The sequence below is a fragment of the Oncorhynchus gorbuscha genome, unplaced genomic scaffold, assembly GCF_021184085.1.
Source record: "Oncorhynchus gorbuscha isolate QuinsamMale2020 ecotype Even-year unplaced genomic scaffold, OgorEven_v1.0 Un_scaffold_1010, whole genome shotgun sequence".
NCBI classification, from domain to species: Eukaryota; Metazoa; Chordata; class Actinopteri; order Salmoniformes; family Salmonidae; genus Oncorhynchus; species Oncorhynchus gorbuscha.
The window spans coordinates 68,844-91,298 of NW_025745924.1; the positions used below are offsets into that span (position 1 = coordinate 68,844).

The following is a 22,455-nucleotide window of genomic DNA, read 5'->3' on the forward strand; positions in this document are numbered from 1 at the left end:
AGAGACCCACTACTAGGATCAGAAACAACAGGCAGGGAGAGAAGAGACCCACTACTAGGATCAGAAACAACAGGGCAGGGAGAGACCAGAGACCCACTACTAGGATCAGAAACAACAAGCAGGGAGAGACCAGAGACCCACTACTAGGATCAGAAACAACAAGCAGGGAAACCAGAGACCAGACTACTAGGATCAGAAACAACAAGGGAAGACCAGAGACCCACTACTAGGATCAGAAACAACAAGCAGGGAGAGACCAGAGACCCACTACTAGGATCAGAAACAACAAGCAGGGAGAGACCAGAGAGACCAGAGACCCACTACTAGGATCAGAAACAACAGGCAGGGAGAGACCAGAGACCCACTACTAGGATCAGAAACAACAAGCAGGGAGAGACCAGAGACCCACTACTAGGATCAGAAACAACAGGCAGGGAGAGACCAGAGACCCACTACTAGGATCAGAAACAACAGGCAGGGAGAGACCAGAGACCCACTACTAGGATCAGAGACCAGAGACCCACTACAGGATCAGAAACAACAAGCAGGGAGAGACCAGAGACCCACTACTAGGATCAGAAACAACAAGCAGGGAGAGACCAGAGACCCACTACTAGGATCAGAAACAACAAGCAGGGAGAGACCAGAGACCCACTACTAGGATCAGAAACAACAGGCAGGGAGAGACCAGAGACCCACTACTAGGATCAGAAACAACAGGCAGGGAGAGACCAGAGACCCACTACTAGGATCAGAAACAACAAGCAGGGAGAGACCAGAGACCCACTACTAGGATCAGAAACAACAAGCAGGGAGAGACCAGAGACCCACTACTAGGATCAGATCAAACAACAAGCAGGGAGAGACCAGAGACCCACTACTAGGATCAGAAACAACAGGCAGGGAGAGACCAGAGACCCACTACTAGGATCAGAAACAACAAGCAAGGAGAGACCAGAGACCCACTACTAGGATCAGAAACAACAAGCAGGGAGAGACCAGAGACCCACTACTAGGATCAGAAACAACAAGCAGGGAGAGACCAGAGACCCACTACTAGGATCAGAAACAACAAGCAGGGAGAGACCAGAGACCCACTACTAGGATCAGAAACAACAGGCAGGGAGAGACCAGAGACCCACTACTAGGATCAGAAACAACAAGCAGGGAGAGACCAGAGACCCACTACTAGGATCAGAAACAACAAGCAGGGAGAGGAGAGACCAGAGACCCACTACTAGGATCAGAAACAACAAGCAGGGAGAGACCAGAGACCCACTACTAGGATCAGAAACAACAAGCAGGGAGAGACCAGAGACCCACTACTAGGATCAGAAACAACAGGCAGGGAGAGACCAGAGACCCACTACTAGGATCAGAAACAACAGGCAGGGAGAGACCAGAGACCCACTACTAGGATCAGAAACAACAAGCAGGGAGAGACCAGAGACCCACTACTAGGATCAGAAACAACAGGCAGGGAGACACCAGAGACCCACTACTAGGATCAGAAACAACAGGCAGGGAGAGACCAGAGACCCACTACTAGGATCAGAAACAACAGGCAGGGAGAGACCAGAGACCCACTACTAGGATCAGAAACAACAAGCAGGGAGAGACCAGAGACCCACTACTAGGATCAGAAACAACAAGCAGGGAGGATCAGGAGAGACCAGAGACCCACTACTAGGATCAGAAACAACAGGCAGGGAGAGACCAGAGACCCACTACTAGGATCAGAAACAACAAGCAGGGAGAGACCAGAGACCCACTACTAGGATCAGAAACAACAGGCAGGGAGAGACCAGAGACCCACTACTAGGATCAGAAACAACAGGCAGGGAGAGACCAGAGACCCACTACTAGGATCAGAAACAACAGGCAGGGAGAGACCAGAGACCCACTACTAGGATCAGAAACAACAGCAGGAGAGACCAGAGACCCACTACTAGGATCAGAAACAACAAGCAGGGAGAGACCAGAGAGACCAGAGACCCACTACTAGGATCAGAAACAACAGGCAGGAGGGAGAGACCAGAGACCCACTACTAGGATCAGAAACAACAAGCAGGGAGAGACCAGAGACCCACTACTAGGATCAGAAACAACAGGCAGGGAGAGACCAGAGACCCACTACTAGGATCAGAAACAACAGGCAGGGAGAGACCAGAGACCCACTACTAGGATCAGAAACAACAGGCAGGGAGAGACCAGAGACCCACTACTAGGATCAGAAACAACAAGCAGGGAGAGACCAGAGACCCACTACTAGGATCAGAAACAACAAGCAGGGAGAGACCAGAGACCCACTACTAGGATCAGAAACAACAGGCAGGGAGAGACCAGAGACCCACTACTAGGATCAGAAACAACAGGCAGGGAGAGACCAGAGACCCACTACTAGGATCAGCAACAACAAGCAGGGAGAGACCAGAGACCCACTACTAGGATCAGAAACAACAAGCAGGGAGAGACCAGAGACCCACTACTAGGATCAGAAACAACAAGCAGGGAGAGACCAGAGACCCACTACTAGGATCAGAAACAACAAGCAGGGAGAGACCAGAGACCCACTACTAGGATCAGAAACAACAGGCAGGGAGAGACCAGAGACCCACTACTAGGATCAGAAACAACAAGCAGGGAGAGACCAGAGACCCACTACTAGGATCAGAAACAACAGGCAGGGAGAGACCAGAGACCCACTACTAGGATCAGAAACAACAGGCAGGGAGAGACCAGAGACCCACTACTAGGATCAGAAACAACAGGCAGGGAGAGACCAGAGACCCACTACTAGGATCAGAAACAACAGGCAGGGAGAGACCAGAGACCCACTACTAGGATCAGAAACAACAGGCAGGGAGAGACCAGAGACCCACTACTAGGATCAGAAACAACAAGCAGGGAGAGACCAGAGAGACCAGAGACCCACTACTAGGATCAGAAACAACAGGGGAGAGACCAGAGACCCACTACTAGGATCAGAAACAACAAGCAGGGAGAGACCAGAGAAACAACAAGCAGGGAGAGACCAGAGACCCACTACTAGGATCAGAAACAACAGGCAGGGAGAGACCAGAGACCCACTACTAGGATCAGAAACAACAGGCAGGGAGAGACCAGAGACCCACTACTAGGATCAGAAACAACAAGCAGGGAGAGACCAGAGACCCACTACTAGGATCAGAAACAACAGGCAGGGAGAGACCAGAGACCCACTACTAGGATCAGAAACAACAGGCAGGGAGAGACCAGAGACCCACTACTAGGATCAGAAACAACAGGCAGGGAGAGACCAGAGACCCACTACTAGGATCAGAAACAACAAGCAGGGAGAGACCAGAGACCCACTACTAGGATCAGAAACAACAAGCAGGGAGAGACCAGAGAGACCAGAGACCCACTACTAGGATCAGAAACAACAGGCAGGGAGAGACCAGAGACCCACTACTAGGATCAGAAACAACAAGCAGGGAGAGACCAGAGACCCACTACTAGGATCAGAAACAACAGGCAGGGAGAGACCAGAGACCCACTACTAGGATCAGAAACAACAGGCAGGGAGAGACCAGAGACCCACTACTAGGATCAGAAACAACAGGCAGGGAGAGACCAGAGACCCACTACTAGGATCAGAAACAACAGGCAGAGAGAGACCAGAGACCCACTACTAGGATCAGAAACAACAAGCAGGGAGAGACCAGAGACCCACTACTAGGATCAGAAACAACAAGCAGGGAGAGACCAGAGACCCACTACTAGGATCAGAAACAACAGGCAGGGAGAGACCAGAGACCCACTACTAGGATCAGAAACAACAGGCAGGGAGAGACCAGAGACCCACTACTAGGATCAGCAACAACAAGCAGGGAGAGACCAGAGACCCACTACTAGGATCAGAAACAACAAGCAGGGAGAGACCAGAGACCCACTACTAGGATCAGAAACAACAAGCAGGGAGAGACCAGAGACCCACTACTAGGATCAGAAACAACAGGCAGGGGAGAGACCAGAGACCCACTACTAGGATCAGAAACAACAAGCAGGGAGAGACCAGAGACCCACTACTAGGATCAGAAACAACAGGCAGGGAGAGACCAGAGACCCACTACTAGGATCAGAAACAACAGGCAGGGAGAGACCAGAGACCCACTACTAGGATCAGAAACAACAGGCAGGGAGAGACCAGAGACCCACTACTAGGATCAGAAACAACAGGCAGGGAGAGACCAGAGACCCACTACTAGGATCAGAAACAACAGGCAGGGAGAGACCAGAGACCCACTACTAGGATCAGAAACAACAAGCAGGGAGAGACCAGAGAGACCAGAGACCCACTACTAGGATCAGAAACAACAGGCAGGGAGAGACCAGAGACCCACTACTAGGATCAGAAACAACAAGCAGGGAGAGACCAGAGACCCACTACTAGGATCAGAAACAACAGGCAGGGAGAGACCAGAGACCCACTACTAGGATCAGCAACAACAGGGAGGGAGAGACCAGAACTGACCAAAGAGCACAAACCAGGACTAGGACTAGGAATAGAAATAGAATCACTAGAGATAGAAAGGGCAAGACAGCAGGAAAGAGGGATAGAGGGACAGAAACAGAGTAGTAAAGAAAGTCTGGTTAAGCTTTGCTGTGTGATGGAGACTCACCCCCGAGGCCCCTCAGTAAGACTCCATGCTGAGGAGGACCTATAGCTTCAGTGATAGAGGGAGGAGAGGAGGAGGGATATATGGGGCAGCGGAGGAGTAGAGAGTCTATAAATACCCACTCTCTCCTTTACAGACAGCTAATTGGAGCTGTTTCATTCACTGTATGAGTGTTAATTAAGCAGGTTGGTATTTATTGGGATGACTCATGTACTGAGGCAGCTCAGCAGGATAGCCACTAGCTGGTACAGCCACAGACATTAAACCCTAACTGTAACCACACTGCTAACCATATGCCTAACTTTCAATTAAGACCAAAAAGCTCATTTCTGATGTCTTTGTACAATATAGCCAAATTTGACTTTGCAGCTGGCTCATCAAGTGGAAATCGCTCAATAAACATCAACCTGCGTGAATGAATGGGCCAAGTTAAAGTAGATAAACCTTTTCACCATCCAACAACTTTATACAGTGGCTTGAAAAATATTTGTTGATCATTACGTTGTTATAAAACATGGTCTTTTGAGGGACATGAACATTTTCAAGGGGCAAGGAACAATGATTGAGGGAAGGTGAGGAGAGGAGGCCATCTTAGATGACTGAGATGGAGCTGGTATGGACGTACCTTCTGACAGCGGGATGGAGATGATGACACCATTTCCTGTTCCGACCCACAGACGGCTACAGGATATCATGAGGGCTGTGATCCTGACGAAGGAGAAGCCCAGTTTACCCGTACCTAGAGAAGGGGAGAGAAGAGAGGACAGGGTCATAACACTGATTAAACTCATGCTAAATTGACAGTGTTACAGGGTAACAATGTACACTGAGTGTACAAAACACTTCCCATGACAGACTGACCAGGTGAATCCAGGTGAAATCTATGATCCATTATTCATGTTAAATCCACTTCAATCAGCGTAGACGAAGTGGAAGAGACAGGTTAAGGAAGGATTTTTAAGCCTTGAGACAATTGAGACATGGATTGTGTTTGTGTGCCATTCAGAGGGTGAATGGGCAAGACAACATATATAAGCATGGTACTGTTTTGATGATGTGTTTGATGTGTTTTTCGATTTCATTTGCATTGATGGCAGAGTGGTTAGAGGGACAATAGAGCCCTGAGTACCGGACCATTAGCGACCGGATGGTCGTTAGCGAGTTGGGTGCTACTGTACCAACGCATGTCCAGAGTGCATGAGAGAAGATTACTGTGAATCAACGGTCATGTGGAATTTGACTGAGGTCATGACTCATGACGCCGGTGTGGTGGTAATACAGTAACCGCAACAGTCCTAAGCACAATCATTCACGTATTCCCCATGCATTCTATTGAAACAAAGTCATTTTTCATCTATCATCCTAAAACACCTCTGCTTTGTCAATGTCAATACTTCATGCCAATAAAGTTGTATTGATTTAAACAGTGAGTCAATGTACAGTACCCAGCATCTTGGAGACGTAGGGCTCTATGTCGACGTCCTGGAGGTGCTGGTAGGTGTGGGCGTGGAACAGTCTGAGGGTGGAGTCCAGGCGGATGGATACCCAGATCCCATCTCCCACCCAGGCCAGCTGACGCACCTGACTCTCCTTCCGGGGGTGGGCGTCAAACAACTTCTACACAGGAGGAAATAGAGAAGGTAGCATTATAACCATGTTAAACCACACTATATCACTATCAGATATTGCACAGACATCATGGGCCGATATACAGTGTATATTCTATTTGATTGTGGTTGTACTGTTGAGAGAATACACAAGTGTTAGATCACAAGAAACACAAGACAATGAGATCTCAAAGGACAAAGTGGGCTGGAGTTATTCTAACCTATGTGGAATAAAAAGGACAAAGTGGGCTGGAGTTATTCTAACCTATGTGGAATAAAAAGGACAAAGTGGGCTGGAGTTATTCTAACCTATGTGGAATAAAAAGGACAAAGTGGGCTGGAGTTATTCTAACCTATGTGGAATAAAAAGGACAAAGTGGGCTGGAGTTATTCTAACCTATGTGGAATAAAAAGGACAAAGTGGGCTGGAGTTATTCTAACCTATGTGGAATAAAAAGGACAAAGTGGGCTGGAGTTATTCTAACCTATGTGGAATAAAAAGGACAAAGTGGGCTGGAGTTATTCTAACCTATGTGGAATAAGTCACCAAAGGGCCTTTATCAATTTCATGGATGAAAGTCTTAAAAGTAGAACTACGACAATTAGAACAACAAAACATCTTCAAACCAAAAGGGAGATTATACAATAACTTTAGTGTCATTTTGTGAAACTTCCTTTTGGGTGTTTTGGAAAAGACTTCTAACAGCTGTGGGGAAAGTCATAAGGATTCCCATTTATCTAGCACTTTTCTGAAACACAAATCACTTTACACTGTCCCCCCTTCTACCATCAGAAGGTTTCCAGTATAAACCACGTCAGATGATGTACCTCTATCCTCATGGCCTTGGGTTGGATGACGTAGATCTTGTTCCTGTAGCCACACCACACCTTGTCATGCACCACTGTCATACAGCGGATGGAGTGGTGCGGCCGGCCCAGGTCTAGTAGGTGGTAGTTGGTCAGATCCCACTGTCCCTCTGCATAGGGAGAAACACACACAAATGATATGCTTGTGACACAAAATGGCTGCCAAGCCGTTTTACTCCAGGGAACATCACAAAAGCAGGTTAACGTTTATTAGAGTCTGGTCCTGGAGGCAGAACTGTGTGATTTCCGCTAGATAAGCCAGCTGTAAAGTCACAATTGTCTATATTGTAAAAATTCATATAAACACACATTTGCTTTTGAGTCTTAATTTAAGGTTAGGGTTAGGCATTAGGGTTAGCAGTGTGGTTATGGTGAGGTTAAATTAATTTTGTATTACTTTGTGGCTGGGCCAGCTAGAAGATTCATTACAAAAACGCTAACCTGCATCACAATATGGCTTGAATCAATGCATCCTTACCCAGGCCTCTGTGGAATATAGCCAACGTGCCATCAGCCAAGGCAACCAGGACTCTTCCTCTCACATGCCTGCAGACAGAGAGCACACATAGACATGTCTGGTGAGATATACATGGCCTGAATACTCAGGACAAGACATGTCTGGTGAGATATACATGGCCTGAATATGAGATATACATGGCCTGAAATCATATAAGACATGTCTGGTGAGATATATACATGGCCTGAATACTCAGTACAAGACATGTCTGGTGAGATATACATGGCCTGAATACTCACTACAAGACATGTCTGGTGAGATATACATGGCCTGAATACTCACTACAAGACATGTCTGGTGAGATATACATGGCCTGAATACTCACTACAAGACATGTCTGGTGAGATATACATGGCCTGAATACTCAGTACAAGACATGTCTGGTGAGATATACATGGCCTGAATACTCAGTACAAGACATGTCTGGTGAGATATACATGGCCTGAATACTCATTACAAGACATGTCTGGTGAGATATACATGGCCTGAATACTCAGTACAAGACATGTCTGGTGAGATATACATGGCCTGAATACTCAGTACAAGTACTGTCTGTCTCTCTTTGGGAACCTTTGTGTGTGAAATAATCAATAAATCATATCAATCATGTACAGTATCAGTCAAAAGTTTGGACACACCTACTCATTCTTTAATTGTACCATTTTCTACGTAGAATAATAGTTAAGACATCAAAACTAACTAAACAGTCTCAACAAACACCAAGCACTATGATGAAATGGCTCTTATGAGGACCGCCACAGGAAAGGAAGACCCAGAGTTACCTCTGCTGCAGATGACAAGTTCATTATAGTAAAATGCATTATCGTAAAATGACTGTGTGAATTGGCCGAATTGCTGCAAAGAAACCACTACTCAAAGACACCAATAAGAAGAAGAGACTTGTTTGAGCCAAGAAACAAGTGCCAAGGACATTAGACCGGTGGAAATCTGTCCTTTGGTCTGATGAGTCCAAATTTCAGATTTTTGGTTCCAACTGCTGTGTTTTTGTGAGACGCAGAGTAGGTGAACGGATGATCACCGCGTGTGTAGTTCCCACCGTGAAGCATGGAGGAGGAACCAGCATGGCTACCACAGCATTCTACAGCGATACTCCATCCCATCTGGTTTGTTCTTAGTGGGACTATCATTTGTTTTTCAGCAGGACAATGACCCTAAACACACCTCCAGACTGTGTAAGGGCTACTTGACCAAGAAGGAGAGTGATGGAGTGCTGTATCAGATGACCTGGCCTCCACAATCACCTGACCTCAACCCAATTGAGATGGTTTCTGATGAGTTGGACTGCAGTGAAGGAAAAGCAGCCAACAAGTGTTCAGCATTTGTGGGAACTCCTTCAAGACTGTTGGAAAAGAGTCCTCAGAGTACTCACACTATGTTGAGGATGGAGTCCTTTAGCTTGATGGCGTGGAGACACTTCCTCCACCGAGCCACAGACGAGTGCACATACAAACTAGAGAGGGAGGAGACAAGAGAGGAGACAAAGATTAAAAAACACAATCCCCAAATAAATGGTGATGATTTTCTAAAGATAATTATATGGATCAGGGTGCATAAACAGAGAAATTACAAAAAATGTATAATGCATTTTTATTTTCTTGACCAAAGAGATTCTACTATATATTCCATACTCATTTATTTCTGTGTGGCCCTAGTGGCCCCTTGTCCTCACCATCCGTTCTGGGCCCCCAGCCACATGGTGGGCAGGGCGCTGCTCATCCTCTGGATGTCCTCCCCAGCAGGGAGCATGTCGTCGGGAAGAGACGCCTCACCCACCCCCTCCTGGTCCCTGGGAGACAGAGGGAAAGAACAGGGCTGGTGAGCTTTAGTGTATCAAACACACATTAATCACTCATGTATAAAACCCAGTGCCTTAAACAAGGGATCAGAGTTCTCCCTGGTCAGGTCACTACTAACTAGTACTAGGTCAGACAGTCTCACCTCTGTGTGTCTGCAGTGGAGGACTCATGGTGGCCGGCTCCCAGAGGGTCTGTGAACACGTGTTCTGTGTAGATGCCTGGCTGACTGACAACCAGCCCCTGGTTCTCCTCCCCCTCCTCTGTAGCCTCTGTGGCCTCTTCCGCCGTGGGGACCCCATCCTCTGCAGGACTGGGCTCTCTGGACAGATCCACTGTTGGGTGGAGGTAGGGGGAATATGTAGAGAGAAAATATTACAGTAAGTATGCATTAGATACAAAATGGATCATTCAGGGTAGAACCCAGGGCATACCCCGTTTTAATGTGTGTGAAAGTGTGAAAATGCCAACACTAAAACCCCTCATTCAACTACTCCTGGTTGAATGAAATAGTATAGTTCTGGGCAGGAACTAATGCCTTCAAACCCTGTATCTCTCCAGGACTAGTGATGGAGGTGACCACTGCTATAATGTCCTGAACCGCGGTCAGTTCCTGTGTCTGTGTTACCTGAGCTGTGCTGGGCCGGGAGGTCATTGAGCCCTGCCCCGGCCATCTGGAGGACGGCGGTGGTCCCTTCCGTTGCCAAGGCGCCGTCGCTGCCCGCGGAGCCCAGACTGGCCACGCTGCCTGTCAATGACACGCCATCAACTGGCCCGGACTCCAGGTCCTGGGGTACAGGTAGCTCCTCCCCTGCAGGGTAGTCTGTCTCCAACACACCTAAGAAACAGACATGTGAAAACACACACACAGTAGCGCTTTATTCATTCCATTCAGACATTACAATGACCCCTTCATCTGATTGAACGTAACACCAGCCAACACTGACATATACAGACCCATCTTGAGACATTATGAGGAATTTTAATACTATAAATTCCTCATAAACTGTACACAAACATACACACACAAACTACACACAAACATCACACACACACCTGGTATGCTGGCGATGCAGAGGACGTGTGAGTTGCAGGCGTAGAAGCTGTCCAGCAGGTCAGAGGGCTGGTTGGCCTCCAGCACCATGACTTTAGTAGAGGAGTGGGTACTGGTACAGATCCACACCCTGCAGGACATCTCATCCTGCAGGCGCAGCTCCTTCTCCTTCTCCTGGTCACCTTTCTCCTGCTCCTGAAGCAAGGACAGGACAGGCTGATCATGAGCAAGGACAGGACAGGCTGATCATGAGCAAGGACAGGATAGACTGATCATGAGCAAGGACAGGATAGACTGATCATGAGCAAGGACAGGACAGGCTGATCATGAGCAAGGACAGGACAGGACAGGCTGATCATGAGCAAGGACAGGATAGACTGATCATGAGCAAGGACAGGATAGACTGATCATGAGCAAGGACAGGACAGGCTGATCATGAGCAAGGACAGGACAGGCTGATCATGAGCAAGGACAGGATAGACTGATCATGAGCAAGGACAGGACAGACTGATCATGAGCAAGGACAGGACAGACTGATCATGAGCAAGGACAGGACAGACTGATCATGAGCAAGGACAGGACAGACTGATCATGAGCAAGGACAGGACAGACTGATCATAAGCAAGGACAGGACAGGCTAGTCATGAGCAAGGACAGGACAGACTGCTCATGAGCTCCATTATACCAGGACTAGTATGTATAAGGGCTAACCATGTTGACTTGACTGAGGCCTGTCATGATGGCTTGAGGCCAGTAAATATGAGAGCTTTAACTTGTGTCTGTATGTATTACCATCCAGTCTTCTTTCTCCAGTCATTTACAGTACAAGCTCTCAAAAACAGTATTAAACTGTTTTAAACACACTTATATTGTATAAAGTTCCAGCATACAGTACTTTTGTTGACTGATATACAAGCTCTCTAAAACAGTCAGAAGTTTCCATAAACTGTCCTGTGATCCTGATAAGACACCCTCCTTACGTCAAGGTGCTTAAGATACGGGTACACCCCCCTTGACCAACATGCTCAAAACACCTCCCCCTTACCTTGTTCTCTGTCTCTAAATGGTCCAGGCTGCTCACAGAGCCCTTCCTGCTCTGTCCTTCCAACATGGACCCTCCCTCTCTGATCTTCCCTCCTGACAGGTTCACACCCGCAGCACACCACAGCTGCAGACATATCAATCAATCAATCAATCAATCAATCCAACTACGTCAAATGTATAGAAATTTCATTTAAAAAAGCTCAATACACCACAGGAGGTTAGTGGCACCTTAATTAGGGAGGACGGGAACGTGGTAAAGGCTGGAGCGGAATGAGTGGAAAGGTATCAACAACATCAAACACAAAGTTTCCATGTGTTTGATGCCATTCCATTTGCTCCATTCCAGCCATTATTATGAGCCATCCTCCCCTCAGCAGCCTCCATTGCAAAACATGTATTATACTTGTGTATCACAACTTGGTATTCAAATGTTGCATTGTGCACAATTGTAATGTATGTTTTCACAGATCAAAATGAAGTTAACTTAATCACAGTGTGTGCTGTGCTCACCTTCATAGAAGCATCTTTCTGGTCCAGGGGCCTCAGGTAGACTGGCACAGGTAGATTCTTCTCTTTGTTCTCTGTTGGGCCCCGTTCACTACCTGAAAGGACACACAAGATGTCATATAAAAAATAAAAACTTGGATATGGTTATTATTGCAAACTCTCTCCCTCTCTCTCTCCCTCCCATCCCCTCCTCTCCTACCTTAGATTTGCTGGGTAGACTCCATCCGTGGGCCTGTACCTGTCCATCCTCCTTCTGCATGTGAGCTTTGACCTGTCTGTACTGGGCCCTCTTTTGCTCCCTACGGGACGGAGAGGCGCACGGGTCCATTCTGACAGGGAGACAGGACAAAAAGGGAATTTCATTACAAAAAATTACATTATGGGCTGGTTTGCTGAATCCTGGACTAGAAAGCACTGTCAAATGAGATTCTCCAATGAAAAAGCTTTGAGGTCCAGAAATATGCCCAATATGGGTCATGAGAAACAAGCCCTAGGAGTATATGAACGTTTGTGTAGCATGGTTATGAAGAGTTCTAAAATAGAACAGGTTATGAAGAGTTCTAAAATAGAACAGGTTGTGAACAGTTCTAAAATAGAACAGGTTGTGAACAGTTCTAAAATAGAACATGTTATGAAGAGTTCTAAAATAGAACAGGTTATGAAGAGTTCTAAAATAGAACAGGTTGTGAACAGTTCTAAAATAGAACAGGTTGTGAACAGTTCTAAAATAGAACAGGTTATGAAGAGTTCTAAAATAGAACAGGTTATGATCAGTTCTTAAATAGAACAGGTTATGAAGAGTTCTAAAATAGAACAGGTTATGAAGAGTTCTAAAATAGAACAGGTTGTGAACAGTTCTAAAATAGATCAGGTTGTGAACAGTTCTAAAATAGAACAGGTTATGAAGAGTTCTAAAATAGAACAGGTTCTAAAATAGAACAGTTCTAAAATAGAACAGGTTGTGAACAGTTCTAAAATAGAACAGGTTATGAAGAGTTCTAAAATAGAACAGGTTATGAAGAGTTCTAAAATAGAACAGGTTGTGAACAGTTCTAAAATAGAACAGGTTGTGAACAGTTCTAAAATAGAACAGGTTATGAAGAGTTCTAAAATAGAACAGGTTATGAAGAGTTCTAAAATAGAACAGGTTATGAAGAGTTCTAAAATAGAACAGGTCATGAACAGTTCTAACCATCATAAGTAGTTGACCACATATCCATGATTCTATTATAAGTGCTGTGTAATACATGGAGTGAATGACCATAGCTCATCATGGCAGAGGTCAAGAGAGGAATAAGGAGAGCTACAACAGTACTAACACATGACAGAATGAGTGCTGTGTCACTACTCACTCCTCGTTGAGGAAGTCGAAGGTCTTGGACTTCTCGGTGGGGAACTGGGAGAAGGTGCTGCTCCTCTTCTTCATTCCCCCTCCTGCAGGGGGCGTGTACTTCACCTCCCTCCCCTGGGACTCCGCCTTCTTCATCACTGCCGTGCTGGAGGAGGAGGGGCTAAAGAGGCGGCTGAAACTGCGGGGGAGAGAGAAACAATAGGGATGCGAAGGGGGAGGGGGTTTGGTATAGGGAGGAGCAAGGCCGGGGGTCAACCACCAACCAACAGTAAACTGTCACCCACCACCACCACCATCATCTCAAGTATAGTGAAGTGAAGCATGCTGGGGATTTGGGAACGTTGATTAACAAAGCCAAGGCCCACACATCACAATACCACTCGTGGCCCCTTAACTCATACATATTATACATATTAATATATAGTATTATAAGCTTACATACAGTACACTAGTACTGTATATTAGGACACCTACACCTGTGTATTTCTGTGTTTGTATATACGTTTTGGCATATGTTATCTGAATGTCGATAGCAGATAGCAATCTGATAGTGTGGGACAGATGGTAATCAAGCAGATAGATTTCAATAGACTGCATAACGTGATTACAATGAGTTCCACAGTAAGAGGAAAGAGCCCCATGTTAAGACAGTTAATCACAGTAAAACTCACAGGGATGAAGGAGGACATCTCTGTCAGTTGATCAAAAGAAGCATGCAATTATATTGTTCATTATTTTCTTCATATGTCTACACATCATACTGTAATGGACAGTAGATCTTACAAGAATGCGCATTAATAAAGAGTTGGACATATGTAAATCTCTGCACTACAACAGGTTATAGGCCTATTGCAGAACGAAGCACTTGTCCATACATTTTCCTGTAAACAAATACAACTTCTGAGAGGACATGAAGGAGGTATAATCAGCTGACATAGACCTCTCCCTCTCAGCAGTCTTTAAGCAGACTAGCAGGACAACATAAGGCAACAGGGGCAGGCGGGGGGGGGGCAAGAGAATCACATTGGACTGATTTGTTTGTGGATTGGATGGAAAACATGAAGAGTAGTACACATCCAGGATATGTCTATTGTTCAGGGGACTGTAGCAGACCTGGGTTCAAATACTATTTAAAATCCTTCAAATACTTTGAACGTTTTCTTTAGCCTGCATGGACTGCCGGGTGGGTGAGATATACGCAGTTGGGAATTTTCTATTGGTTCCGTTGCAATAGGCAAGCTCAATCAAGCAAAGCTAAAGTATTTGAAAGGATTTGAAATAGTATTTAAACCCATGGCTAGACTGTAGTTACTGTACCAAGGGGAAAGAGAGGGATGGCTATGATGTTTAAAACATTTACCTAAGACTGAACATTTAATAGCACATCCAAAAAGAAAGAAAACAGGGATGGAATTTCCAGAATGTTAGCATATGACATCATGTTGATAGTGTTGAATACATCATATCAGAAATGTATATAATTCCTATGAGTTATTTCGTACAGGTAGTCATTGAAGGAGACTGCTTACAATTGCCAGATGCTGGATTTCTTCTTCTCAGTAAGGGAAGGGTTTTCTCTGGAGGCTCTGGTAAGACAACACAACATGGCATCATGTTAAAGGGACTGTTCAGCACAATTACTTACGACATTGGTTAGTTTAACCAAACCAAAGTGTTGATTGCAGTCACTCCTTGTCCATAAAAAGCCTTCTTCAGTAAAGAGATATTTAGATAACTATGTCATTTCCCTGAACTATCCCTTCAACTCATTCATTTCAATTGGTAGAGCAAGGATAGAGCAGACGGATGCTTTCAGAGTGGAGTCTCAGAGTGCAGCTTAAAGAGTGTGTATGAAAGGGGTTGTGGAGAACGAAACCCTTCACTAGGCAACATAGTATTATGTTTCATTCTATTTATTAACATTTGATCTCCAAAAATGTTTATTTACTTTTGAACATTCTGGAAGTTTGGTGTTCTGAAACAATGAACTTTGACGTCACTCTGGGAACCAGTTATAAAGCAACTGCTGCATATTACTATAGCAGAGGCCATGGAAACAACTGGAGAAAAGATTCATATGTTGTATCCATAGTCCTTTGCCTATTCCTTCATGTAGGTATCTGATTCTAGAACAACAAAAAAAAAATATATATATATATATTGAGCCTCTCTCTCTCGTTAGCTGGCTGGCTATGGCTATCCAACATTGGAACTCTTTCATGTCAAGGTAAGCTTTTGTTTTAATAAATGTATTGCCACGGGGCTCACCAGTGTAACTGCTAAACTGCTTACTGGCTGTACACCGTAATGCATGATTGTAGCAGGTTTACTAACACATTAGTTCTGGTAGATATGTTGACTATGACATTAGCTAACATGGTGACAACAATGTAGGCTTGGTGTAGTGGTTAGCGCCTGGGCACAGACAGCTGTTGTGTTGTGCAATGAAGTCCACAAGTGAAGGGAAAAGGTGAGACGAGGAGAGAACGTGGATGTGAGAAGGAATCATACAACAAGCAAAGTGATTATGCTGTTTGTATGTGGCTTCTATGAAAGCGAACTGTGTTTGCAGGTGATCAGGGGTGTATTCATTCTGCCGATTCTGTTGAAAAACAAATCTTAAACGGAAGCAAGCGGGAAAAAATGGGGAATGTGAATGACATTTATCCAATATGCTGTAATAGAAATAAGGCCATGCTCATTAAAAATTGTCCTCCCTGATCTTAAATGGCACCGACCGCCACTGACTCAAGTGTATGGCAGTGGCCTAGTTTCAAGTCTAGCATTCAGATTAAGAGGAAAGTCCTCTTAAAATGTGGAGATATAATTGACCAAATTGTTTAATTGGAAATATTGTTTAAAAATACATGATTAGCTGAGGGATTGCATTGTATACTGGCTCAATTCGATTCCCTTCAATCCTACTCTCTCCTCTCCTCCTCCTCACCTGATCATCTCTGTCCACCTAACAGCCTCCTGTAATTCCATCAGTCTCTCCTTGTACTGGTTCCTCTCCATGAGGACTCTAGCCATCTCTACCCTGGTGAACCTCTTCCTCTGGGCTGTAGGAACGTCACTCTGGAACACCAGAGAGAGAGGGTGTTTTGAATTGGTCGGACATACAACGCACCAATCACAGTAACAAGCTGAATTTTAAGGAAGGTACATTTTGCAGCAATATCATAAAAATATACATTTAACAGTGATTACAATATAGAAAAGGGCACCACTATAGGACATGAAGAGGTACAGTCACATTATACAGGACAATGTTATACATATGGTAAGAGGCACTCACATCCTCTTCCTCGTTTGGCTTCCCTTTCACCTCCTCCATCTCCACACGCACTCTGGAAAAACAGAAGAATTGGTTCAATCAGGTTCATCAACAATATGCTATGCCATGTGTTCATGTTGACAGTTTACTCTTGGTGACTTCCCTAAAAACAGTCTTATAATTGGGGTGGCCATATTAATATGGTGTGTTGCTGTTGTCAAATCAAATCTGATTTGTCACATGCCCTGAATACAACAGGGTGTAGAACTTACATGATCAGTTGTGTGTAGTGTGTGTTGTTGTTGTTATTCACCCACTTCTTGAGCTCGTCCTCCAGCTCTCTGTTCTTCTCCTCCAGGTTTTTCCTGGTCTGTGTCACAGCGTCTAGTTCCCCCTGCAACACATCCTTCTCACACGACAGCTCATCCACCCGCGCTATCAGGTCATTCTTCACCACATTCAGAGCGTTCCTACAGGAAACAAGGGGGGAAAGGAATGAATGTGACACCTTACAACACTGCATGCAAGCTGTTTGTGTTATGTTGTGCTTCCAGTATATAGTCCGGTATAGTGGGATCTACAAAGCTAAATACATCTAAATAGGGAATAGACTTTAGACCAGTTTAAAAGACTAATAACATTTTAATAACTTTGGGGGGTATACATTAAACAAAAATATAAATGCAACATGTAAAGTGTTAGTCCCATGTTTCATGAGCTGAAATAAAAGATCCCAGAAACAAAAAGCTTCCTTCTCTAAAATGTTTGTGCTGAAATTTGTTTACATCCCTGTTAGTGAGCATTTCTCCTTTGCCAAGATTATCCATCCACCTGACAGGTGTGGCATTTCAATAAGCTGATTACACACCTTGTGGTGGGGACAATAAAAGGCCACTCTAAAATGTAATTTTTTGTCACACAACACAATGCCATAGATGTCTCAAATTGAGGGAGCGTGCAATTGCCACGCTGACTACAGGAATGTCCACCAGAGCTGTTGCCAGAGAATTTCATGTTCATTTCTCTACCATAAGCCACCTCCAGCGTTGTTTTAGAGAATTTTGCAGTACAGCCAACTGGCCTCACAGCCGCAGACCATGTGTATGGCGTCGCGTGGGCGAGCGGTTTGCTGATATCGACGTTGTGAACAGAGTGCTCCACGGTGGCGGTGGGGTTATGGTATGGGCAGATAACATGATGAGATATTGAGGCCCATTGTCGTGCCATTCATCTGCCGCCATCACCTCACGTTTCAGCATGATAATGCACGGCCCCGTGTCTCAAGGATCTGTACACAATTCCTGGAAGCTGAAAACGTCCCAGTTCTTCTATGGCCTGCATACTCACCAGACCCCTTGAGCATGTTTGGGATGCTCTAGATCGATGTGTAGGACAGCATGTTCCAGTTCCCGCCAATATCCAGAAACTTCGCACAGCGATTGAAGAGTGGGACAACATTCCCCAGGCCACAATCAACAGCCTGATCAGCTTTATGTGAAGGAGATGTGTCACGCTGCATGAGGCAAATGGTGGTCACACCAGATACTGACTGGTTTTCTGATCTACAACCCTACATTTTCTTTAAGGTATCTGTGACCAACGGATGCATTTCTGTATTCCCAGTCATGTGAAATCCATAGATTAGGACCTAATGAATTTATGGAACTGTAAATCAAATCCTTGAAATTGTTGCATGTTGCGTTTATATTTTTGTTGAGTATAAACGTCAAATAAATCTAAAACTACACCCATCTCAGTGTGTTTTTCTTACTTTGTCTCCATTAGTTGTGTGTTCTCCGTGATCAGGTTCTCAACCTCACGACCCATACCTGTAAACAAGGAGCAACACCAGCCAGGGGAGAAATGACCTCGTTTTCTGCTTTGTGTTCATACAACTGGAGTTTATAGAACAGCATGTGTAGAAGGCCTGGATAGATTCTATTATGTATCAAATAGTTCTTAATCAACTATGTTTTTAAAATCTTCATCCAAAATAAATCAATATTTATGGAGGTGCATTTACTTCAATGGATGAACACATCGTCACATTGACTGACTTTAATATTCATATAGATATAATAAAGAATCAGTCCATTCAGGGTGTTAAATACCTCATAGTGAGATATTCTAAGAAGAACAAAACAGGGACAACCCCAACAGCCACCACACAGAACATGTTACATGTCGCAACAGAGTAGGATGGAGCGAGCAGGTGAGGTCTTACCGAGCAAGCTAAGGTCTGAGAAAACCATGCAATCCAAGTCAGGCAAGAAAACGAGAGAGAGGTGGAGAGAGTGAGACATGAGGTATGTATGAGAAACACAACGGAGGAATGAGAGCTAGGGTACTCCTAACAGGCTAGTGGGGAAAGGAATGAGAGCTAGGGTACTCCTAACAGGCTAGTGGGGAAAGGAATAACACTCCTAACAGGCTAGTGGGGAAAGGAATGAGAGCTAGGGTACTCCTAACAGGCTAGTGGGGAAAGGAATGAGAGCTAGGGTACTCCTAACAGGCTAGTGGGGAAAGGAATGAGAGCTAGGGTACTCCTAACAGGCTAGTGGGGAAAGGAATGAGAGCTAGGGTACTCCTAACAGGCTAGTGGGGAAAGGAATGAGAGCTAGGGTACTCCTAACAGGCTAGTGGGGAAAGGAATGAGAGCTAGGGTACTAACCTAACATGGCTAGTGGGGAAAGGAATGAGAGCTAGGGTACTCCTAACAGACTAGTGGGGAAAGGAATGAGAGCTAGGGTACTCCTAACAGGCTAGTGGGGAAAGGAATGAGTACTCCTAACAGCTAGTGGGGAAAGGAATGAGAGCTCCTAACAGGCTAGTGGGGAAAGGAATGAGAGCTAGGGTACTCCTAACAGGCTAGTGGGGAAAGGAATGAGAGCTAGGGTACTCCTAACATGATAGTGGGGAAAGGAATGAGAGCTAGGGTACTCCTAACAGACTAGTGGGGAAAGGAATGAGAGCTAGGGTACTCCTAACAGGCTAGTGGGGAAAGGAATGAGAGCTAGGGTACTCCTAACAGGCTAGTGGGGAAAGGAATGAGAGCTAGGGTACTCCTAACATGCTAGTGGGGAAAGGAATGAGAGCTAGGGTACTCCTAACAGGCTAGTGGGGAAAGGAATGAGAGCTAGGGTACTCCTAACATGCTAGTGGGGAAAGGAATGAGAGCTAGGGTACTCCTAACAGGCTAGTGGGGAAAGGAATGAGAGCTAGGGTACTCCTAACAGGCTAGTGGGGAAAGGAATGAGAGCTAGGGTACTCCTAACAGGCTAGTGGGGAAAGGAATGAGAGCTAGGGTACTCCTAACAGGCTAGTGGGGAAAGGAATGAGTACTCCTAACAGCTAGTGGGGAAAGGGGTACTCCTAACAGGCTAGTGGGGAAAGGAATGAGAGAGGTACTCCTAACAGCTAGTGGGGAAAGGAATGAGAGCTAGGGTACTCCTAACAGGCTAGTGGGGAAAGGAATGAGAGCTAGGGTACTCCTAACAGGCTAGTGGGGAAAGGAATGAGAGCTAGGGTACTCCTAACATGATAGTGGGGAAAGGAATGAGAGTAGAGGTACTCCTAACAGGCTAGTGGGGAAAGGAATGAGAGCTAGGGTACTCCTAACAGGCTAGTGGGGAAAGGAATGAGAGCTAGGGTACTCCTAACAGGCTAGTGGGGAAAGGAATGAGAGCTAGGGTACTCCTAACAGGCTAGTGGGGAAAGGAATGAGAGCTAGGGTACTCCTAACAGTGGGGAAATAGTGGGGAAAGGAATGAGAGCTAGGGTACTCCTAACAGGCTAGTGGGGAAAGGAATGAGAGCTAGGGTACTGAGAGCCTCCTAACAGGCTAGTGGGGAAAGGAATGAGAGCTAGGGTACTCCTAACAGGCTAGTGGGGAAAGGAATGAGAGCTAGGGTACTCCTAACAGGCTCCTAACAGGCTAGTGGGGAAAGGAATGAGAGCTAGGGTACTCCTAACAGGCTAGTGGGGAAAGGAATGAGAGCTAGGGTACTCCTAACAGGCTAGTGGGGAAAGGAATGAGAGCTAGGGTACTCCTAACAGGCTAGTGGGGAAAGGAATGAGAGCTAGGGTACTAACAGGCTGAACAGGGTACTCCTAACACTAGTGGGGAAAGGAATGAGAGCTAGGGTACTCCTAACCTAGTGGGGAAAGGAATGAGAGCTAGGTACTCCTAACACAGGGTACTCCTAACAGGCTAGTGGGGAAAGGAATGAGAGCTAGGGTACTCCTAACAGGCTAGTGGGGAAAGGAATGAGAAGGAATGGGGAAAGGAATGAGAGCTAGGGTACTCCTAACAGGCTAGTGGGGAAAGGAATGAGAGCTAGGGTACTCCTAACAGGCTAGAGCACTAGTGGGGAAAGGAATGAGAGCTAGGTACTCCTAACAGGCTAGTGGGGAAAGGGGAGAGCTAGGTACTCCTAACAGGCTAGTGGGGAAAGAATGAGACTAACAGGCTAGTGGGGAAAGGAATGAATGAGAGCTAGGGTACTCCTAACAGGCTAGTGGGGAAAGGAATGAGTTACAGTTCTAGGGTAGAGAGACAGTTGGGAAAGCTAGAGAAGCTATAAAAACAAACACACAGACTAAAACTATTTCAGCTGTATAGTAAAAACTGTGTTATTAAAGCTGTACGATGAGTTATTCTTCATGCTTATGGTGCATGTTAGACAGAAATCAGTATAACCAAAGCAGTTATATGAAGAACAAACATTTTCCAAATGCATTTAGCCCTTCTAACAGTTTTCATATGTCTGGTTTCATCTTGTGATCAACTTTTGTTTCCACTGTAATGCTAGCGAGGAGCGGGGGTCAAATGCAGGTCAAGGCAGTAGTAGTAGAGCAATGAGCTGTAGATATGAGGTGGTGAGAGGCCGAATGTAGAGCAGGCCAAATGTAGAGCAGGGATGGGCAACTGGTCCTGAAGGGCCACAGTGTATACAGGCAGGCTTTTGTTCCAGGGATGGGCAACTGGTCCTGAAGGGCCACAGTATACAAGCAGGCTTTTGTTCCAGCCCAGCATTGAAACACACCAGATTCACAAAGCCTGAAAAACTAGCCATGGTTTTCCAATATAGACCATGTTTGCTTTAATTAAGTCAGGTGTGTTAGGGTGGAGCAAAATCCTGCACCCACAACTGCAGATACCCATCCCTGGAATAGAGTTTTTCTCTGAGGGCATAGAGAGAGATATCAGAGGAGAAATAACAACGGAGAGGTTTTGAGGTCATAATACACACCAGAGTACTCCACTGGGGTTAGGGACAAGAGCCAGAGGAGAGGACACAACGAGGAGAGAGAGAGGCGGGTTAGACACTGATGGAGCTAACAGCAGAGAATGACTTTCAACTTATACAAGCAGAATTTCTAAATCCACTTTAGCTTTGTTTTTACCTAACAGCAATGGTTATTTCACTTCAGTACAACAGCCAGTGTGTATTAGTGAGCTGAATGTTTAAAATAGTGTCAGTTTATTGTCTAACTCAGTGGCCTGCTACTATAGTAATTCACGAGTTAGCATGCATTGAACACAGAAGCAGGAACCACGTAGGGAGGTCACCTGGGTAAACAACACACTCAGACACTCACAAGGGGTTAATACAAGTCATCCCAAAACTAGTTCAACTCCATCTGTCAAAAGACATTCCAAAACTAGTTTAACTTCATCTGTCAAGAGACATATTCTAAAGATACACTTTTAAATGAATCCAATTGTTGAACTTTGTAGTTGACAGTGTCACACA

The 22,455-nt window shown here is 45.4% G+C and overlaps 1 pseudogene; it reads right to left on the bottom strand.

Moving 5' to 3' along the window:
• Nucleotides 1-4,410: 4,410 nt before the first annotated feature.
• LOC124020976 overlaps nt 4,411-22,455 on the bottom strand; it is a 58,614-nt pseudogene continuing 40,569 nt past the window's right edge.